Genomic DNA, 17,319 nt, shown 5'->3' on the forward strand with positions numbered 1-17,319 from the left:
CTCATTTCTGCATTGATCAGTTTGCTCCAATCAACAAAGTCCGTACTGCCGTCTAACTGTTCCTTCCACGAAGGTATTAAGAGTCTAAGATCTGAGTGGCGGGAAGGATCCAATGAGACAGTTGCATCCTGGCGACTGGAATCTCTCTGCACAGCTGCTTCTGGTGCTGCTTGCACAGACAAGTAGCCGAATAACGCCTCCAGTGCCAAACACGAGGATGTTCATGCTGTAAAGGCGGCAGAAGAACTTTCTGGAAGAAGCCAGCTGATTCACGGCCGACAATCCAACCAGCCAGACTATTTACAACAATGGAAGTGGAAATTTACCCGGAGTCCTGGGATCAGTATTAATTCCTCAACCAGAGTCACTGAGCAGATCATCCAGTCATGAACTGGGCTTCTGACTGTGGGGTCTTGCTGTGCGAATTTAAGTACGAATCTCGCGTCCCGAGGCCACCGCTTCCCCATTGAATGGGAGGTATGAGATCTTCCTGGGGATGAACAATTTTTGGAGAAATGTAACCTCGTGGAAAAAAAGGCAATGTCAGAAGTAGGATTCTAACCCACGCCTCCAGAGGAGACTGCGTCCTTAACCCGCGCCTTCGACCGCTCGGCCACCCTGACGAGCTGCAGAAACTGTTATGCTCGGTGCACAAATAGACATAGAACATACAGTGCAGAAGGAGTCCATTCGGCCCATCGAGTCTGCACCGATCCACTTAAGACCTCAATTCCATCCTATCACCCTCATCCCGCAACCCAATGATCCTTCCTACCTTTTAGGACACTAAGGGCAATTACGCATGACCAATTCCCCTAGCCAGCTCGTCTTTATGCCGTGGGAGGAAACCGGAGCACCCGGGGTGAAATTCACGCAGACATGGGGAGAACGTGCAGACTCCGCACAGACAGTGACCCAAGCCGGGAATCGAACCTGGAACCCTGGAGCTGTGAAACAACTGTGCTACCTTGCTGCCCAAAATTTCGAAATAAGTTTTTTCTGCGATGCCTGGGAATCGAACCCAGGTCAACTGCTTGGAAGGCAGCTATGCTCACCATTATACCACCATCGCTCACGGAAGAACTTTAAATTCTATCTTCATTGTCATGTCATTTCTAATCAGTTGTGCTTTTCCTATTTTTGAACACCAGCCAGAGTCCTGTATCTGAGTGCCGTCCTTCTCCAAGCCGCTGGGGGTTAAGGAGCTTCGCGTCGTTGCATTGATCAGTTTGCTGCAATCAACAAAGACCGAACTCCCGCCGACCTGTTCCTCACATGAAGACATTGAGAGTCTAAGATCTGAGCGGCGTGAAGGATCCAATTATACAGTTGCATCCTTGCGACTGGAATCTCTCTCCACAGCTGCTTCTGGTGCTGCTTTCACAAACAAGTAGCCAGAAAACCCTTCAGTGTCCAAACAGGAGGACGTTCATCCAGTAAAGGCGGCAGAAGAGTTTTCTGGGAGATGACGACTGAGACACCTCGACAATCCAACCAGCCAGACTATTTACAACAAGAGACGAGACATTTACCAGGAATCCTCGGATCATTATTAATTCCTCAAATAGAGTCATGAGCAAATTATCCAGTGATGAACTGGGCATCTGCCTGTGGGGTCTCGCTGTGCGAATATACGCAGGAATCTCATTCCCGGAGGACAACGCTTCCCCATTTAATGGGAGGTATTGGATCTTCCTGGCGTTGATCATTTTGCTGGAGAAATGTAACCACGTGGAGGAAAACTTAATGTCAGAAGTGGGATTCGAACTCACGCCTCCAGAGGAGAGTGCGACCTTAACGCAGCGCCTTCGACCGCGCGGCCATCCTGACGCGCTGTCGCCAAAGATATGCTCCATGCGCAAATCGAGTTAAATTTAATTTTCGTCTTCATTTCATTTCAAACTAGATGTGGTTTTACTATTTCTGAACGCCAGCCAGACTCTTGTGTCTCAGTGCGATCGTTCTCCAACGCGCTGTGTGTTAAGGAGCTCTCATTTCTGCATTGATCAGTTTGCTCCAATCAACAAACTCCATACTGCCGCCTACCTGTTCCTCACACGAAGGTATTAAGAGTCTAAGATCTGAGCGGCGTAAAGGATCCAATTAGACAGTTGCATTCTGGCGACTGTAATCTCTCTCCACAGCTGCATCTGGTGCTGCTTTCACAGACAAGCAGCCGAATAACGCCTCCAGTGTCCAAACACGAGGAAGTTCATGCTGTAAAGGCAGCAGAAGAACATTCTGGGAGAAGCCAACGGATTCACCTGCGTCAATCCAAGCAGCCAGACTATTTACAACAAGGGAAGTGAAAATTTACCAGGAGTCCTGTGATCATTATTAATTCCTCAACCAGAGTCACTGAGCAGAACATCCCGTCATGAACTTGGCTTCTGCCTGCGGGGTCTTGCTGTGCGTATTTAAGCAATAATCTCACGTCCTGAGGCCACCGCTTCCCCATTGAATCGGAGGTATTGGATTATCCTCGGGTTCAACACTTCGCTGGAGAAATGGATCCGCGCGGATGAAAGTTGAATATCTGAAGTGAGATTCGAACACACGTCTCCAGAGGAGACTGTGACCGAAACGCAGCACCTTCATCCGCTCGGCCATCGGTACGCGCTGTGACAAACGGTGTGTTCCGTGCACGAATCGATTTAAATTCTATCGTCATTGTCATTTCATTTCAAACAAAAACAAAGAACAACGAAAAGTACAGCACAGGAACAGGCCCTTCGGCCCTCCAAGCCCGTGCCGACCATGCTGCCCGTCTAAACTAAAATCTTCTACACTTCCTTGTTCCGTATCCCTCTATTCCCATCCTATTCCTGTATTTGTCAAAATGCCCCTTCCATGTTACTATCCTCCATGGTCCCACCGCCTCCTCCGGCAGCGAGTTCCAGGCACCCACTAACCTCTGTGTAAAAAACGTGCCTCGTACATCTCCTCTAAACATTGCCCCGCGCACCTTAAACCGATGCCGCCCAGTAATTAACACCCCTAGCCTGGGCAAATGTCTCTGACTATCCACTGTGTCGATGCCCCTCATAATTTTGTAGACCACTATCAGCTCGCCCGTCAACCTCCGTCGTTCCAGTGAGAACAAACCGAGTTTATTCAACCGCTCCTCATAACTAATGCCCTCCATACCGGGCATCATCCTGTTAAATCTCTTCTGCACCTTCATAAAGCCTCCACACACTTCTGGTAGTGTGGCGACCAGAATTGAACACTCTACTCAAAGTGTGGCCAAACTAAGGTTCTATACAGCTGCAACGTGACGTGCCAATTCTTGTACTTAGTGCCCCGGCCAATGAAGGCAAGCATGCCGTATGCCTTTCTGACTACCTTATCCACCTGTGTTGTCCCTTTCAATGACCTGTGGACCTGTTCACCTTGATCTCTCTGACTTTCAATACTCTCGAGTGTTCTACCATTCACTGTATATTCCCTACCTCCATTAGACCTTCCAAAATGCATTACCTCACATTTGTCCGGAGTAAACGCCATCTGCCATCTCTCCACCCACGTCTCCAAACGATCTAAATCCTGCGGCATCCGCTGACTGTCCTCATCTCTATCCGCAATTCCACCAACCTGTGTGTCGTCTGCAAACTTACTTAGCAGACCAGTTACATTTTCCTCCAAATCATTTATGTTTTCTACGAACAGCAAAGGTCCCAGCACTGATCCCTGCGGAACACCACTAGTCACAGCCCTCCAATTAGGAAAGCACCCTTCCATTGCTGCACTCTGCCTTCTATGACCTAACCAGTTCTCGATCTAACTTGCCAGCTCACCCCTGATCCCGTGTGACTTCAATTTTTGTGCCGGTCTACCATGAGGGACCTTGTCAAAGGCCTTACTGAAGTCCATATAGATAACATCCACTGCCCTACCTGCATCAATCATCTTTGTGACCTCTTCGAAAAACTGAGTTTACCTTGACAATCCAACCAACCAAACTACTCACAACAAGAGAAGAGGAATTTTACCCGGAGTCCTGGGATCAATGTTAATTCCTCAACCAGAGTCACTGAGCAGATCATCCAGCCATGAATTGGGTTTCTATCTGTACGGTCTTCTTGTGCGAATCGAAGCAGGAATCTCATGTCCTGAGGCCACCGCTTCCCCATTGTATCTGAGTTATTTGACCTTCCTGAGGTTGAACATTTTGCTGCAGAAATGTAACCTCGTGGACGAAAAGTTAATGTCAGCAGTGGGATTCGAACACACGCCTCCAGAGGAAACTGCTACCTGAATGCAGTGTCTACGATCGCTCGGCCATCCTGAGGCGCTCTGGCAGAAGCCCTGCTCCGTGCACAAATCGATTTGAGATCTTTCTTAATCATCATTTCATTCTAAACTCGATGTGATTTTCCTATTTTTGAACCACAGCCAGAGTCTTGCATCCGACTGGCATCCTTCTCCAAGCCGCTGGGGGTTATGGAGCTTCTCAACGCTGCATTGACCTGTTTGCTCCAATCAACAAAGACCAAACTGCCGCCGACCTGTTCCTCATTATTGAGAGTCGTAGATCTGAGCGGCGTGAAGGATGCAATTAGACTGTTGCATTCTTGCGACTGGAATCTTTCTCCACAGCTGCTTCTCTTGCTGCTTTCACAGACAAGTAGCCAAAGAACCCCTGCAGTGTCCAAACAGGAGGACGTTCATCCAGTAAAGGCGGCAGAAGAGGACTCTGGGAGAAGTCAACTGAGTAACCGCGACAATCCAACCAGACAGATTATTTACAAGATAAGAGGAATTATACCCGGAGTCCTGGGATTAATATTACTGCTTCAACCAGAGTCACTGAGCAGATTATCCATTCATCAAGTGGGCTTTTTCCTGTGGGAATTTAAGCACGAATCGCACGATACGAGGCCACCTCTCCCATTGCATGGGAGATATTGGATCATCCTGGGGTTGAATATTTTTCTTGAGAAATGTAACCTCGTGGAGGTAATGTTAATGTCAGATGTTGAATTCAAACCTACGCCTCCAGAGGAAACTGCGACCTTAACGCAGCGCCATCAACCGCTCTGCTATCCTGACGCTTTGTGGCAAAGGGTATGCTCCGTGCATCAATAGATTTAAGTTCGATCTTCACCGTTATTTCATTTCGAACGAGATGTGCTTTTCCTATTTTTGAACGCCAGCCAGAGTCGCGTATCTGGGTGCCATTCTTCTCCAAGCCTCTGGCGGTTAAGAAGCTTCTCATTGATGCATTGATCAGTTTGATCCAATCAAAAAACCCGAACTGCCGCCGACCTGTTCCTCACACGAAGCTATTGAGAGTCTAAGATCTGAGCGGCGTGAAGCATGCAATTATAGAGTTGCATTCTCGCGACTGGAATCTCTCTCCACAGCTGCTTCTGCATTCACAGACAAGTAGCCAAAAAACACCTTCAGTGTCCAAACAGGAGGAGTTTCATGCAGTAAAAGCGGCAGAAGAGGATTATGTGAGAGGTTAAATGAGTCACCTCGACAATCCAACCAGCAAGATTATTTACAACAAGTGAAGAGGAATTTTGCCCGGAGTCCTGGGATCCATATTAATTCCTCAACCAGAGTCACTGAGCAGATTATCCGGTCACTAGCTGGGATTTTGCCAGTGGGGTATTGCTGTGCCAATTTAAGCAGGAATCTCACGTCCTGAGGCCAACGGTTCCCCATTGAATTGGAGGTATTGGATGTTTGGTAGTTGAACATTTTGCTGGAGAAATGTAACCTCGTGGAAGAAAAGTTAATGTCAGAAGTGGAAGTCGAACACAGGCCTCAGAGAAGACTGCGATCTTAATGCTGCGACTGGGACCTTAAAGCAGCGCCTTCGAACGTTCGGCCACCCTGCCGCGCTGTGGCAACAGATATGCTCCGTGCACAAATCGATTTAAATTCTATCTTCTTCGTAATTTCCTTTCAAACAAGATGTGCTTTTCCTATTTTTGAACCCCAGCCAGAGACCTGCATCTGAGTGCGATCTTTCTCCAAGCCGCTGGGGGGTTAAGGAGCTTTTCATTGCTGCATTGATCAGTTTGCTCCAATCAACAAAGACCGAGCTGCCGCCCACCTGTTCCTCACGCGAAGGTATTGAGAGTCTAAGATCTGAGCGGCGTGAAAGCTCCAATTAGACAGTTGCATCCTGGCGACTGGAATCTCTCTCCACAGCTGCTTCTGGTGCCGCTTTCACAGACAAGTCGCCAAAGAACCCCTTCTGTGTCCACACAGGAGGAAGTTCATCTCATGTCCTGAGGCCACCACTTCCCAATTGAACCGGAGGTATTGGATCTTCCTGGGGTTGAACATTTTGTTTGAGGAACATAACTTCGTGGAAGAAATGTTAATGTCAGAAGGGAATTCGAACGCACGCTTCCAGAGGAGACTGCAAACTTAACGCAGCGCCTTCGACCGCTCGGCCATCCTAACGCTTTGTGACAAAACATATGCTCCGTTCACAAATCGATTTAAATTCTATATTCATCGTAATTTCTTTTCACACTTCATGTGCTTTTCCTATTTTTGCACTCCAGCCAGAGTCCTCTATCTGAGTGCCGTCCTTCTCCAAGCCGCTGGTGTTTAACGAGCTTCTCATTGCTGCATTGATCAGTTTGCTGCAATCAACAAAGACCGAACTCCCGCCGACCTGTTCCTCACACGAAGGTATTGAGAGTCTAAGGTAAAGGTAAAAAATGGGGAACCACAGAGAAAATGCTGTAAAAAAGGATGGGTGAGTAAATTTGCAGATGACACTAAAGTCGGTGGAGTTGTGGATAGTGCGGAAGGATGTTACAAGTTACAGAGGGACCATAAGACCATAAGACATAGGAGCGGAAGTAAGGCCATTCGGCCCATCGAGTCCACTCCACCATTCAATCATGGCTGATTTCAACTCCATTTACCCGCTCTCTCTCCATAGCCCTTAATTCCTCGAGAAATCAAGAATTTATCAACTTCTGTCTTAAAGACACTCAACGTCCCGGCCTCCACCGCCCTCTGTGGCAATGAATTCCACAGACCCACTACTCTTTGGCTGAAGAAATTTCTCCTCATCTCTGTTCTAAAGTGATTCCCTTTTATTCTAAGGCTGTGCCCCCGGGTCCTAGTCTCCCCTGCTCATGGAAACAACTTCCCTACGTCCACCCTATCTAAGCCATTCATTATCTTGTAAGTTTCTATTAGATATCCCCTCAACCTCCTAAACTTCAATGAATATAATCCCAGGATCCTCAGACGTTCATCGTATGTTAGGCCTACCATTCCTGGGATTATCCGTGTTAATCTCCGCTGGACCCGCTCCAGTGCCAGTATGTCCTTCCTGAGGTGTGGGGCCCAACATTTCTCACAGTATTCTAAATGGGGCCTAACTAACGCTTTATAAAGCTTCAGAAGTACATCCCTGCTTTTATATTCCAAGCCTCTTGAGATAAATGACAACATTGCATTTGCTTTCTTAATTACGGACTCAACCTGCAAGTTTACCTTGAGAGAATCCTGGACTAGGACTCCCAAGTCCCTTTGCTCTTCAGCATTATGAATTTTGTCACCGTTTAGAAAATAGTCCATGCCTCTATTCTTTTTTCCAAAGTGCAAGACCTCGCACTTGCCCACGTTGAATTTCATCAGCCATTTCTTGGACCACTTTACTAAACTGTCTAAAACTTTCTGCAGCCTCCCCACCTCCTCCATACTACCTGCCCCTCCACCTATCTTTGTATCATCGGCAAACTTAGCCAGAATTTCCCCAGTCCCGTCATCTAGATCGTTAATATATAAAGAGAACAGCTGCGGCCCCAACACTGAACCCTGCGGGACACCACTCGTCATCGGTTGCCATTCCGAAAAAGAACATTTTATCCCAACTCTCTGCCTTCTGCCTGACAGCCAATCGTCAATCCATGTTAGTACCTTGCCTCGAATACCATGGGCCCTTATTTTACTCAGCAGTCTCCCGTGAGGCACCTTATCAAAGGCCTTTTGGAAGTCAAGATAGATAACATCCATTGGCTCTCCTTGGTCTAACCTATGTGTTATCTCTTCAAAGAACTCTAACAGGTTTGTCAGGCACGACCTCCCCTTACTAAATCCATGCTGACTTGTCCTGATCCGACCCCGTACTGACAAGAATTTAGAAATCTCATCCTTAACAATGGATTCTAGAATCTTGCCAACAACCGAGGATAGACTAATTGGCCTATAATTTTCCATCTTTTTCCTTGTTCCCTTCTTGAACAGGGGGGTTACAACAGCGATTTTCCAATCCTCTGGGACTTTCCCTGACTCCAGTGACTTTTGAAAGATCATAACTAACGCTTCCACTATTTCTTCAGATATCTCCTTTAGAACTCTAGGATGTATCCCATCTGGGCCCGGAGATTTATCAATTTTTAGACCTCTTTGTTTCTCTAGCACTTTCTCCTTTGTGATGGATACCATATTCAACTCTGCCCCCTGACTCTCCTGAATTGTTGGGATATTACTCATGTCTTCTACTTAGGCCACACTTGGAGTATAGTGTTCAATTCTGGTCGCCACACTACCAGAAGGATGTGGAGGCTTTAGAGAGGGTGCAGAAGAGATTTACCAGAATGTTGCCTGGTATGGAGGGCATAAGCTATGAGGAGCGATTGAATAAACTCGGTTTGTTCTCACTGGAACGAAGGAGGTTGAGGGGCGACCTGATAGAGGTATACAAAATATTGAGGGGCATAGACAGAGTGGATAGTCAGAGGCTTTTCCCCAGGGTAGAGGGGTCAATTACTAGGGGGCATAGGTTTAAGGTGAGAGGGGCAAGGTTTAGAGTAGATGTACGAGGCAAGTTTTTTACGCAGAGGGTAGTGGGTGCCTGGAACTCGCTACCGGAGGAGGTAGTGGAAGCAGGGACGATAGGGACATTTAAGGGGCATCTTGACAAATATATGAATAGGATGGGAATAGAAGGATACGGACCCAGGAAGTGTAGAAGATTGTAGTTTAGTCGGGCAGTATGGTCGGCACGGGCTTGGAGGGCCGAAGGGCCTGTTCCTGTGCTGTACATTTCTTTGTTCTTTGTTCTTTGTACTGTGAAGACTGACGCAAAGTACTTATTTAGTTCCTCAGCTGTTTCCTTCTCTCCCATCACTAGATTACCAGGGACATTTTGGAGCGGCCCAATGTCTACTTTTACCTCCCGTTTGTTTTTAATGTATTTAAAGAAACTTTTATTATCAATCCTAATGTTACTTTCTGGCCTACCTTCATAATTGATCCTCTCTTTCTTTATTTCTCTCTTTGTTATCCTGTTTGTTTTTGTAGCCTTCCCAATCTTCTGACTTCCCACTACTCTTTGCCAGATTATAGGCTTTCTCTGTTGTTTTGATGCATTCCCTAACTTCCTTTGTCAGCCATGGCTGCCTAATCTCCCCTCTGATAACCTTTCTTTTCTTTGGGACGGACATCTGTACTGTGCCCTCAATTACTCCCAGAAACTCCAGCCATTGCTGTTCTACTGTCTTTCCCACTAGGCTCTGCTCCCAGTCGATTTTCGTCAGTTCCTCCCTCATGCCCCTGTAGTTACCTTTATTTAACTGTAACACCTTTACATCTGATTCTATCTTCTTTCTTTCAAATTGGAGATTGAATTCTACCATGTTATGATCACTGCCTCCTAAGTGTTCCCTTACTTTAAGATCTTTAATCAATTCTGGCTCATTACATATAACTAAGTCCAGAATGGTCTGTCCCCTCGTGGGCTCCATCACAAGCTGTTCCAAAAAGACCCCTCCTGTAAACATTCAATGAATTCCCTTTCCTTGGGTCCACTGGCAGCATTATCTACCCTGTCCACCTGCATATTAAAGTCCCCCATGATCACTGTGACCTTGCCTTTCTGACACGCACTTTCTATTTCGTGGTGCATTTTGTGACCCTGGTCCTGACCACTGTTAGGAGGCCAGTACATAACACCCATTATGGGTTTTTTTTGCCTTTGTGGTTCCTCAACTCTACCCACGCAGACTCCACATCATCTGACCCTATGTCGTTTAGTGCTATCGATTTAATTTCATTCCTAATTAACAAGTCAGCCCCGCCCCCTCTGCCCACCTCTCTGTCTCTTCGATAGGTTGTGAATCCCTGGAGGTTTAAATGCCAGTCCTGAACCCCCTGCAACCACGTCTCTGTGATGCCTACCACATCATACCTGCCAGTCACAATCTGGGCCACAAGCTCATCTACCTTGTTCCGTACACTGCACGCATTTAAATATAGCACCTTTAATTCTCTATTGACCGTCCCTTTTTGTTTTCTTAGTGTGGTGGACCTTGGTTTACTGAGGCTTTCCATACACTGTGTCATATTTTGTGGGACGGGGACTATCGTAACCTCTCCTGAGTTCGGTCTTTTCGTGCGTTTTTGTATTCCTAAGCAGCTACGCTTCCCACTGATTACTTCACCTCATGGTTCCCTGACTCCCCTCGCCCCCCTCCCCCCCCATTCTCTAGTTTAAAGTCCGACTGACCACCCTATTTACTTTTTTCGCCAGAACACTGGTCCCAGCTCGGTTCAGGTGGAGACCATCCCAACGGTATAGGTCCCCCTGTCCTAAAACTGATGCCAGTGTCCCATGAAAAGGAACCCCTCTTTCCCACACCACTCTTTCAGTCACGTATTATCTTCCCTTATTCTTGCCTCCCTATGCCAATTTGCACGTGGCTCGGGCAGTAATCCGGAGATTATGACCCTTGAGAACCTGTTTTTTAATTTGAATCCTAGCTCTTTATAATCTCTAAACAGGTCCTCTTTTCTAGACTTTCCTATGTTGTTGGTATCGACATGGACCACAACAACTGGGTCCGCCCCCTCCCTCACCCGTATCCTTTCAAGCCGGTCAGAGATGCCCCGCACCCTAGCACCGGGCAGGCAACTTATAATGTGGGACCCTTTATCCTGCTCACAAAGGATACTATCTATCCCCATGATAATAGAATCCCCTACAACTACAACTTGCCTATTTACTCCCTCCCCTTGAATAGCCTGCTGAACCATGGTGCCTTGGTCAGCTGACTCATCCTTCCTGCAGCCCTGTTCGCCATTCACACAGGGAGCAAGTGCCTCATACCTGTTGGACAGGGTCAAGTGCTGAGGCTCCTGAGTTCCTGACTGCTGCTTCCCGTTACCTGCCTGACTTGCAGTCGCACCGTGCTGTCCCTGGCCACCGGCAGGATTTAAACTACTCCTGTCATGAACTGGGCTTCTGCCTTTCGGGTCATGCTGTACGAATTCAAGCAGGAATCCCATGTCCTGAGCTCACCGCTTGCCCATTGAATGTGAGGTATTGGATCTTCCTGGGGTTGAATATTGCGTGGAGGAAAAGTTAATGTCTGAAGTGGGATTCGAACCCACGCCTCCAGAAAAGACTGAGACCTTAGCGCAGCGCCTGCGACCGCTCGGCCACCCTGCCACGTTGCGACAAAATGTGTGCTCCGTGCACAAATCTATTTAAATTCTATCTTCATTGTCTTTACATTCCAAGCTTGATGTGATTTTAATATTTTTGAACCACAGCAGAGTCTTCTGTCTGAGTGCCATCCTTCTCCAAGCCGGTGGTGTTTAAGAAAATTCTCATTGCTGCATTGAACAGTTTTCTCTAATCAAGAAAGTCCGAACTGCCGCCTTACTGTTCCTCACACGAAGTATTGAGAGTGTAAGATATGAGTGGAGTGAAGGATCCAATTGGAGAGTTGCATTCTGGCGACTCGAATCACTCTCCATTGCTGCTGCTTTCACAGACAAGTAGCCGAAGAACCCTTAAGTGTCCAAACAGCAGGAAGTTCACCCAGTAAAGGCGGCAGAATAGGTTTCTAGGAGAGGTCAACTGAGACACCTCGACATTCGAACCAGCCAGACTATTTACAACAAGAGAAGAGAAATGTTACCCGGCGTCCTGCGATCAATATTATTTCCTCAACCAGGCTCACAGAGCAGATCATCCAGTCATGGGCTGGGCTTCTGTCTGTTGGGCCTTGCTTTGCGAATGTGAGCAGGAATCTCATGTCCTTACGCTACCGCTTCCCAATTGAATTGGAGGTATTGGATCTTCCTGGTGTTGAACGCTTAGCTGGAAACACGTAACCTCGTGGAGGAAAAGTTAATGTCAGAAGTGGGATTCGAACACACGCCTCCAGAGGAGACTGCAACCTTAACGCAGCGCCTTCGACCGCTCGGCCATCCCGACGCGCTGCGATCAAAGATATGCTCCATGGGCAAATCGATTTTAATTCAATTTTCATCTTCATTTCATTTCAAACTAGATGAGGTTTTACTATTTTTGAACGCCAGCCAGACTCTTGTATCTGAGTGCCATCCTTCTCCAAGACGCTGTGTGTTAAGGAGCTCTCATTTCTGCATTGATCAGTTTGCTCCAATCTACAAAGTCCGTACCACCACTTGCCCATTGAATGTGAGGTATTGGATCTTCCTGGGGTTGAACATTTCGTGGAGGAAAAGTTAATGTCAAAAGTGCGATTCGAACCCACGCTTCTAGAGAAGACTGCGACCTTAACGCAGCGCCATAGCCACTCGGCCATCCTGACGCGCTGGCGTCAAAACTACGTTCCGTGTACAAATCGACTTAAATTCTATCTTCATCGTCATTTCATTTCAAACAAGATATGCTTTCGCTACTTTTGAACCCCACCCAATGTCCTGTATCTGAGTGCCATCCTTGTCCAAACTGCTGGGGGTTAAGGAGCTTCTCATTGCCGCATTCATCAGTTTGCTCCAATCAACAAGGACCAAAGTCCCGCTCATCCTGTTCCTCGCACGACGGTATTGAATGTCTAAGATCTGAGAGACGTGAAGTATCCAATTGGAGAGTTGCATTCTGGCGACTGCAATCTCTCTCCACAGCTGCTCCCTGTGCTGGTTTCAGAGACATGGAGCCGAACAACCCCTCCAGTGTCCAAACAGGTGAACGGTCATCCAGTCGAGGCGCCAGGAGAGTGTTCTGGGAGAAGTCAACTTAGTCACATCGACTGCAGTGTGGGTAGCTGAAGAACAGGTGTCCAAGACCGGATCAGACTGAAAGCAAAACTTTGATACCAATAAAGAAAATCGCAGATGTGCTGCTGACCAATAGCAACTTGTTTCCGTTTGGTGTGAGTGAGAACACGAATAGCAGAGGATGGTTTCAATCCATCGACTTCTGGGTTATGGGCCCAGCACGCTTCCGCTGCGCCACTCTGCTCGTGGTTGACTCTCTTCGGGGTCGGACTTGAGGCAAGATTTGAAGAAATCAGTAACAGCGTGATTAATGTTCCCAGAGAGTGAAACTTCCGTCACGAACTTCATTCTATGAAGGTGATTCCAGTCACTCCCCACTTTCCCATCAGAATAACGTCACAGAATCAATCACATCACCTTCACAGAACAACCATTCAGCACGAAAATAAATTATCTGAACTATGCTGACCAGTATTAGTGTGTTCAAAAGTGTGTTCCTGTTGAAAGAAAAAATAAGGAAGTGAATAGTTGTGTGGCTACCGCAAGGCAGTAATGTTGTAGCTCCTGGTTTAAGGAGCAGAGTGCGCAGTGGAAGCGTGCTGGGCCATTAGCCAGAGGTAGAGGAATCGAGGCTATTCTCTGCTATTTACATTCTCCCTCACACCAAAAGTTAACATAACGCAGATTCATGTTTGCTTTGCAGCAAATACCTATCAGAAACTTTTTGCAGTCTCATCCTGACATTAGTCCCAGGAATGAAGGAGGCAGCATGGCACATTACAACATTGTAAAGCTCACACATAGGGAACCACAGAGAAAATTCTTTAAAGTCTCAGACGGTCTGACAGCATCTGAAGGGAGAGAAAAGAGCAAACGTTTCGAGTCCAGGTGACCCTTTGTCAAAGCTGGACGGAAACGTTATCGAGCAGTACCCCACAGAGGGGCAATATAGATATAGAACGATATCCAGTAATAACTCACAGGGGGCCAACAAGGAAATAAAGCTTTATCGAGCAATGAATCACAATAGAAACAGATTTCCCATTTTCCCTCTCGGACGGATGTGAACAATCCAACCAGCCAGACTACTTACAAGAAATGAAGACGAATTTGTCCCGGAGTCCTGGGATCAATATTCATTCCTCAACCAGTTTACTGAAGCAAGTTATAGAGTCATTAACTGCGCTTTTGCCTGTGGAGTCTTGCTGTGCGTATTTAAGCGGAATCTGATGCCCTGAGGCCAATGTTATTCCACTGAAAGGGAGCTATTGGATCTTCCTGGAAAAATTTAACCTCGTGGAGGAAAAGTCAAAATCAGGGGTGTGAGTGGAACCCACGCCTCCAGAAGAGACTGCGACCTGAACGTAGCTCCTTAGCCGCTCGGCCATCCTGATGCGCTCGCGTCAAATTTAAGATCCGTGCACAAATCGACTTAAATTCTATCTTCATCGTCATTTCCTTTCAAACAAGATATGCTTTTCCTAATTTTGAACCCCAGGCAGTCCTGTATCTGAGTGCCATCGTTGTCCAAACTGCTGGGGGTTAAGGAGCTTCTCATTGCTGCATTCATCAGTTTGCTCCAATCAACAAGGACCAAATTCCCGCTCAACCTGTTCCTCGCACGACGGTATTGAATGTCTAAGATCTGAGAGACGTGAAGTATCCAATTGGAGAGTTGCATTCTGGCGACTGCAATATCTCTCCTAAGCTGCTCCCTGTGCTGGTTTCAGAGACATGGAGCCGAACAACCCCTCCAGTGTCCAAACAGGTGAACGGTCACCCAGTAGAGGCGCCAGAAGAGTGTTCTGGGAGAAGTCAACTTAGTCACATCGACTGCAGTGTGGGTAGCTGAAGAACAGGTGTCCAAGACCGGATCAGACTGAAAGCAAAACTTTGATACCAATAAAGAAAATCGCAGATGTGCTGCTGACCAATAGCAACTTGTTTCCGTTTGGTGTGAGTGAGAATATAAATAGCAGAGGATGGTTTCGATCCATCGACCTCTGGGTTATGGGCCCAGCACGCTTCCGCTGCGCCACTCTGCTCGTGGTTAACGCTCTTCGGCGTCGGTCTTGAGGCAAAGTTTGAAGAAATCAATAACAACGTGAACAACGTTCCCAAAGAGGTGAAACTTTGTTCCCGAACTTCATTCTATGAAGGTGATTCCAGTCACTCCCACTTTCCCATCAGAACAACGTCACAGAAGAAATCACATCACCTTCACAGAACAACCACTGAGCACGAAGGTAAATTAACTGAAATATGCTGACCAGAATCAGTGTGCTAAAAAGTGTGTTCTTGTTGAAAGAATAAATGAGGAAGTGAATAGTTGTGTGGCTACCGCAGGGCAGTAATGTTGTGTCTCCTGGTTTAAGGAGCAGAGTGCCGCAGCGGAAGCGTGCTGGGTTATTAGCCTGAGGTCGAGGATTCGAGGCTGTTCTCTGCTATTTACATTCTCCCTCACACCAAAAGTAAACATAACACACGTTCCTGTTTGCTTTGAAGCAAATACCTATCAGAATGTTTCTTGCAGTCTCATCCCGACATTAGTCCCATGAATGAAGAAGACATAAGAACATAAGAACTAGGAACAGGAGTAGGCCATCTGGCCCCTCGAGCCGGCTCCGCCATTTAATGAGATCATGGCTGATCTTTGTGGACTCAGCTCCACTCTCCGGCCCGTTCACCATATCCCCGAATCCCTTTATTCTTTAGAAAGGCATTAATCTTTTTCTTAAAAACGTTTAAAGAAGGAGCCTCAACTGCTTCACTGGGCAAGGAATTCCAGAGATTCACAACCCTTTGGGTGACGAAGTTCCTCCTACACTCCGTCCCAAATCTACCTCCCCTTATTTTGAGGCTATGCCCCCTGATTCTGCTTTCCCCGACCAGTGGAAACAACCTGCCCGCATCTATCCTATCTATTCCCTTCATAATTTTATATGTCTCAATAAGATCCCCCCCGCATCCTTCTAAACTCCAATGAGTACAGTCCCAGTCTGCTCAACCTCGCGTCATAATCTAATCGCCTCAACTCTGGGATCAACCTAGTGAATCTCCTCTGCAGTCCCTCCAGTGCCAATATGTCCTTTCTCAGGTAAGGAGACCAAAACTGAACACAATACTCCAGATGCGGCCTCACCAACACCCTATACAATTGCAGCATAAACTCACTAGTCTTGAACTCCATCTCTCTAGCAATGAAAGACAAAACTCGATTAGCCTTCTTAATCACCTGTTGCACCTGCACACCAACTTTTTGCGACTCGTGCACCAGCACACCCAGGTCCCTCTCCACAGCAGCATGTTTTAACATCTTACCGTTTAAATAATAATCCATTCTGCTGTTATTCCTCCCAAAATGGATAGCCTCAGACTTGGCAACATTGAACTCCATCTGCCAGACCCTATCCCATTCACCTAACGTATCCAAATCCTTCTACAGACTTCCGGTATTCTCTGCACTTTTTGCTTTACCACTCATCTTAGTGTCGTCTGCAGATTTTGACACATTGCACTTGGTCCCCAACTCCAAATAGTCTATGTAAATTGTGAATAACTGCGGGCCCAACGCTGATCCTTGAGGGACCCCACTAGTTACAGGTTGCCAACCAGAGAAACACCCCTTTGATCCCCACTCTCTGCTTTCTGTTAGTTAACCAATCCTCTACCCATGCTACCACTTTACCCTCAATGCCATGTATCTTTAGTTTATGCAGCAACCTTTTGTGCGGCACCTTGTCAAAAGCTTTCTGGAAATCCAGATATACCACATCCATTGGCTCCCCGTTATCTACTGCACTGGTAACGTCCTCAAAAAATTCTTCCAAATTAGTCAGACACGAACTATCCTTTGCGAACCCATGCTGCGTCTGCCCAATGGGACAATTTCCCTCCAGGTGCCCCGCTATTTCATCCTTAATGATAGATTCCACCATTTTCCCTACAACCGAAGTTAAGCTTACCGGCCTATAATTACCCGCTTCCTGCCGACCTCCTTTTTTAACCAGTGGTGTCACGTTTGCTACTTTCCAATCCTCTGGGACCACCCCAGAGTCTAGTGAATTTTGGTAAATTAGCACTAGTGCGTTTACAATTTCCCTAGCCATCTCTTTTAACACTCTGGGATGCAGCCCATCAGGGCCAGGAGACTTGTCTACCTTTAGCCCCATTAGCTTGCCCAATACTGCCTCCTTAGTGATTACAATCATCTCAAAGGTCCTCACCAATCATATCTTTATTTCCATCAGTCACTGGCATGTTATTTGTATCCTCCACTGTGAAGATTGACCCAAAAAACCTGTTCAGCTCCTCAGCCATTTCCCCATCTCCTATTATTAAATC

The 17,319-nt window shown here is 46.9% G+C and overlaps 3 non-coding genes across 3 annotated transcripts; all 3 read right to left on the reverse strand.

Moving 5' to 3' along the window:
- Positions 1–1,000: 1,000 nt before the first annotated feature.
- Positions 1,001–1,072, reverse strand: trnag-ucc (transfer RNA glycine (anticodon UCC)). Its single transcript has one exon. It is a non-coding gene; the product is annotated as a tRNA-Gly (tRNA).
- Positions 1,073–12,125: 11,053 nt separating this feature from the next.
- trnal-aag (transfer RNA leucine (anticodon AAG)) lies at positions 12,126–12,208 on the reverse strand. Its single transcript has one exon. It is a non-coding gene; the product is annotated as a tRNA-Leu (tRNA).
- Positions 12,209–14,948: 2,740 nt separating this feature from the next.
- Positions 14,949–15,020, reverse strand: trnam-cau (transfer RNA methionine (anticodon CAU)). The gene has a single exon. It is a non-coding gene; the product is annotated as a tRNA-Met (tRNA).
- Between the last annotated feature and the right edge of the window lie 2,299 nt (positions 15,021–17,319).

This window comes from Scyliorhinus torazame, chromosome 24, assembly GCF_047496885.1.
Source record: "Scyliorhinus torazame isolate Kashiwa2021f chromosome 24, sScyTor2.1, whole genome shotgun sequence".
In the NCBI taxonomy this organism is placed as follows: domain Eukaryota; kingdom Metazoa; phylum Chordata; class Chondrichthyes; order Carcharhiniformes; family Scyliorhinidae; genus Scyliorhinus; species Scyliorhinus torazame.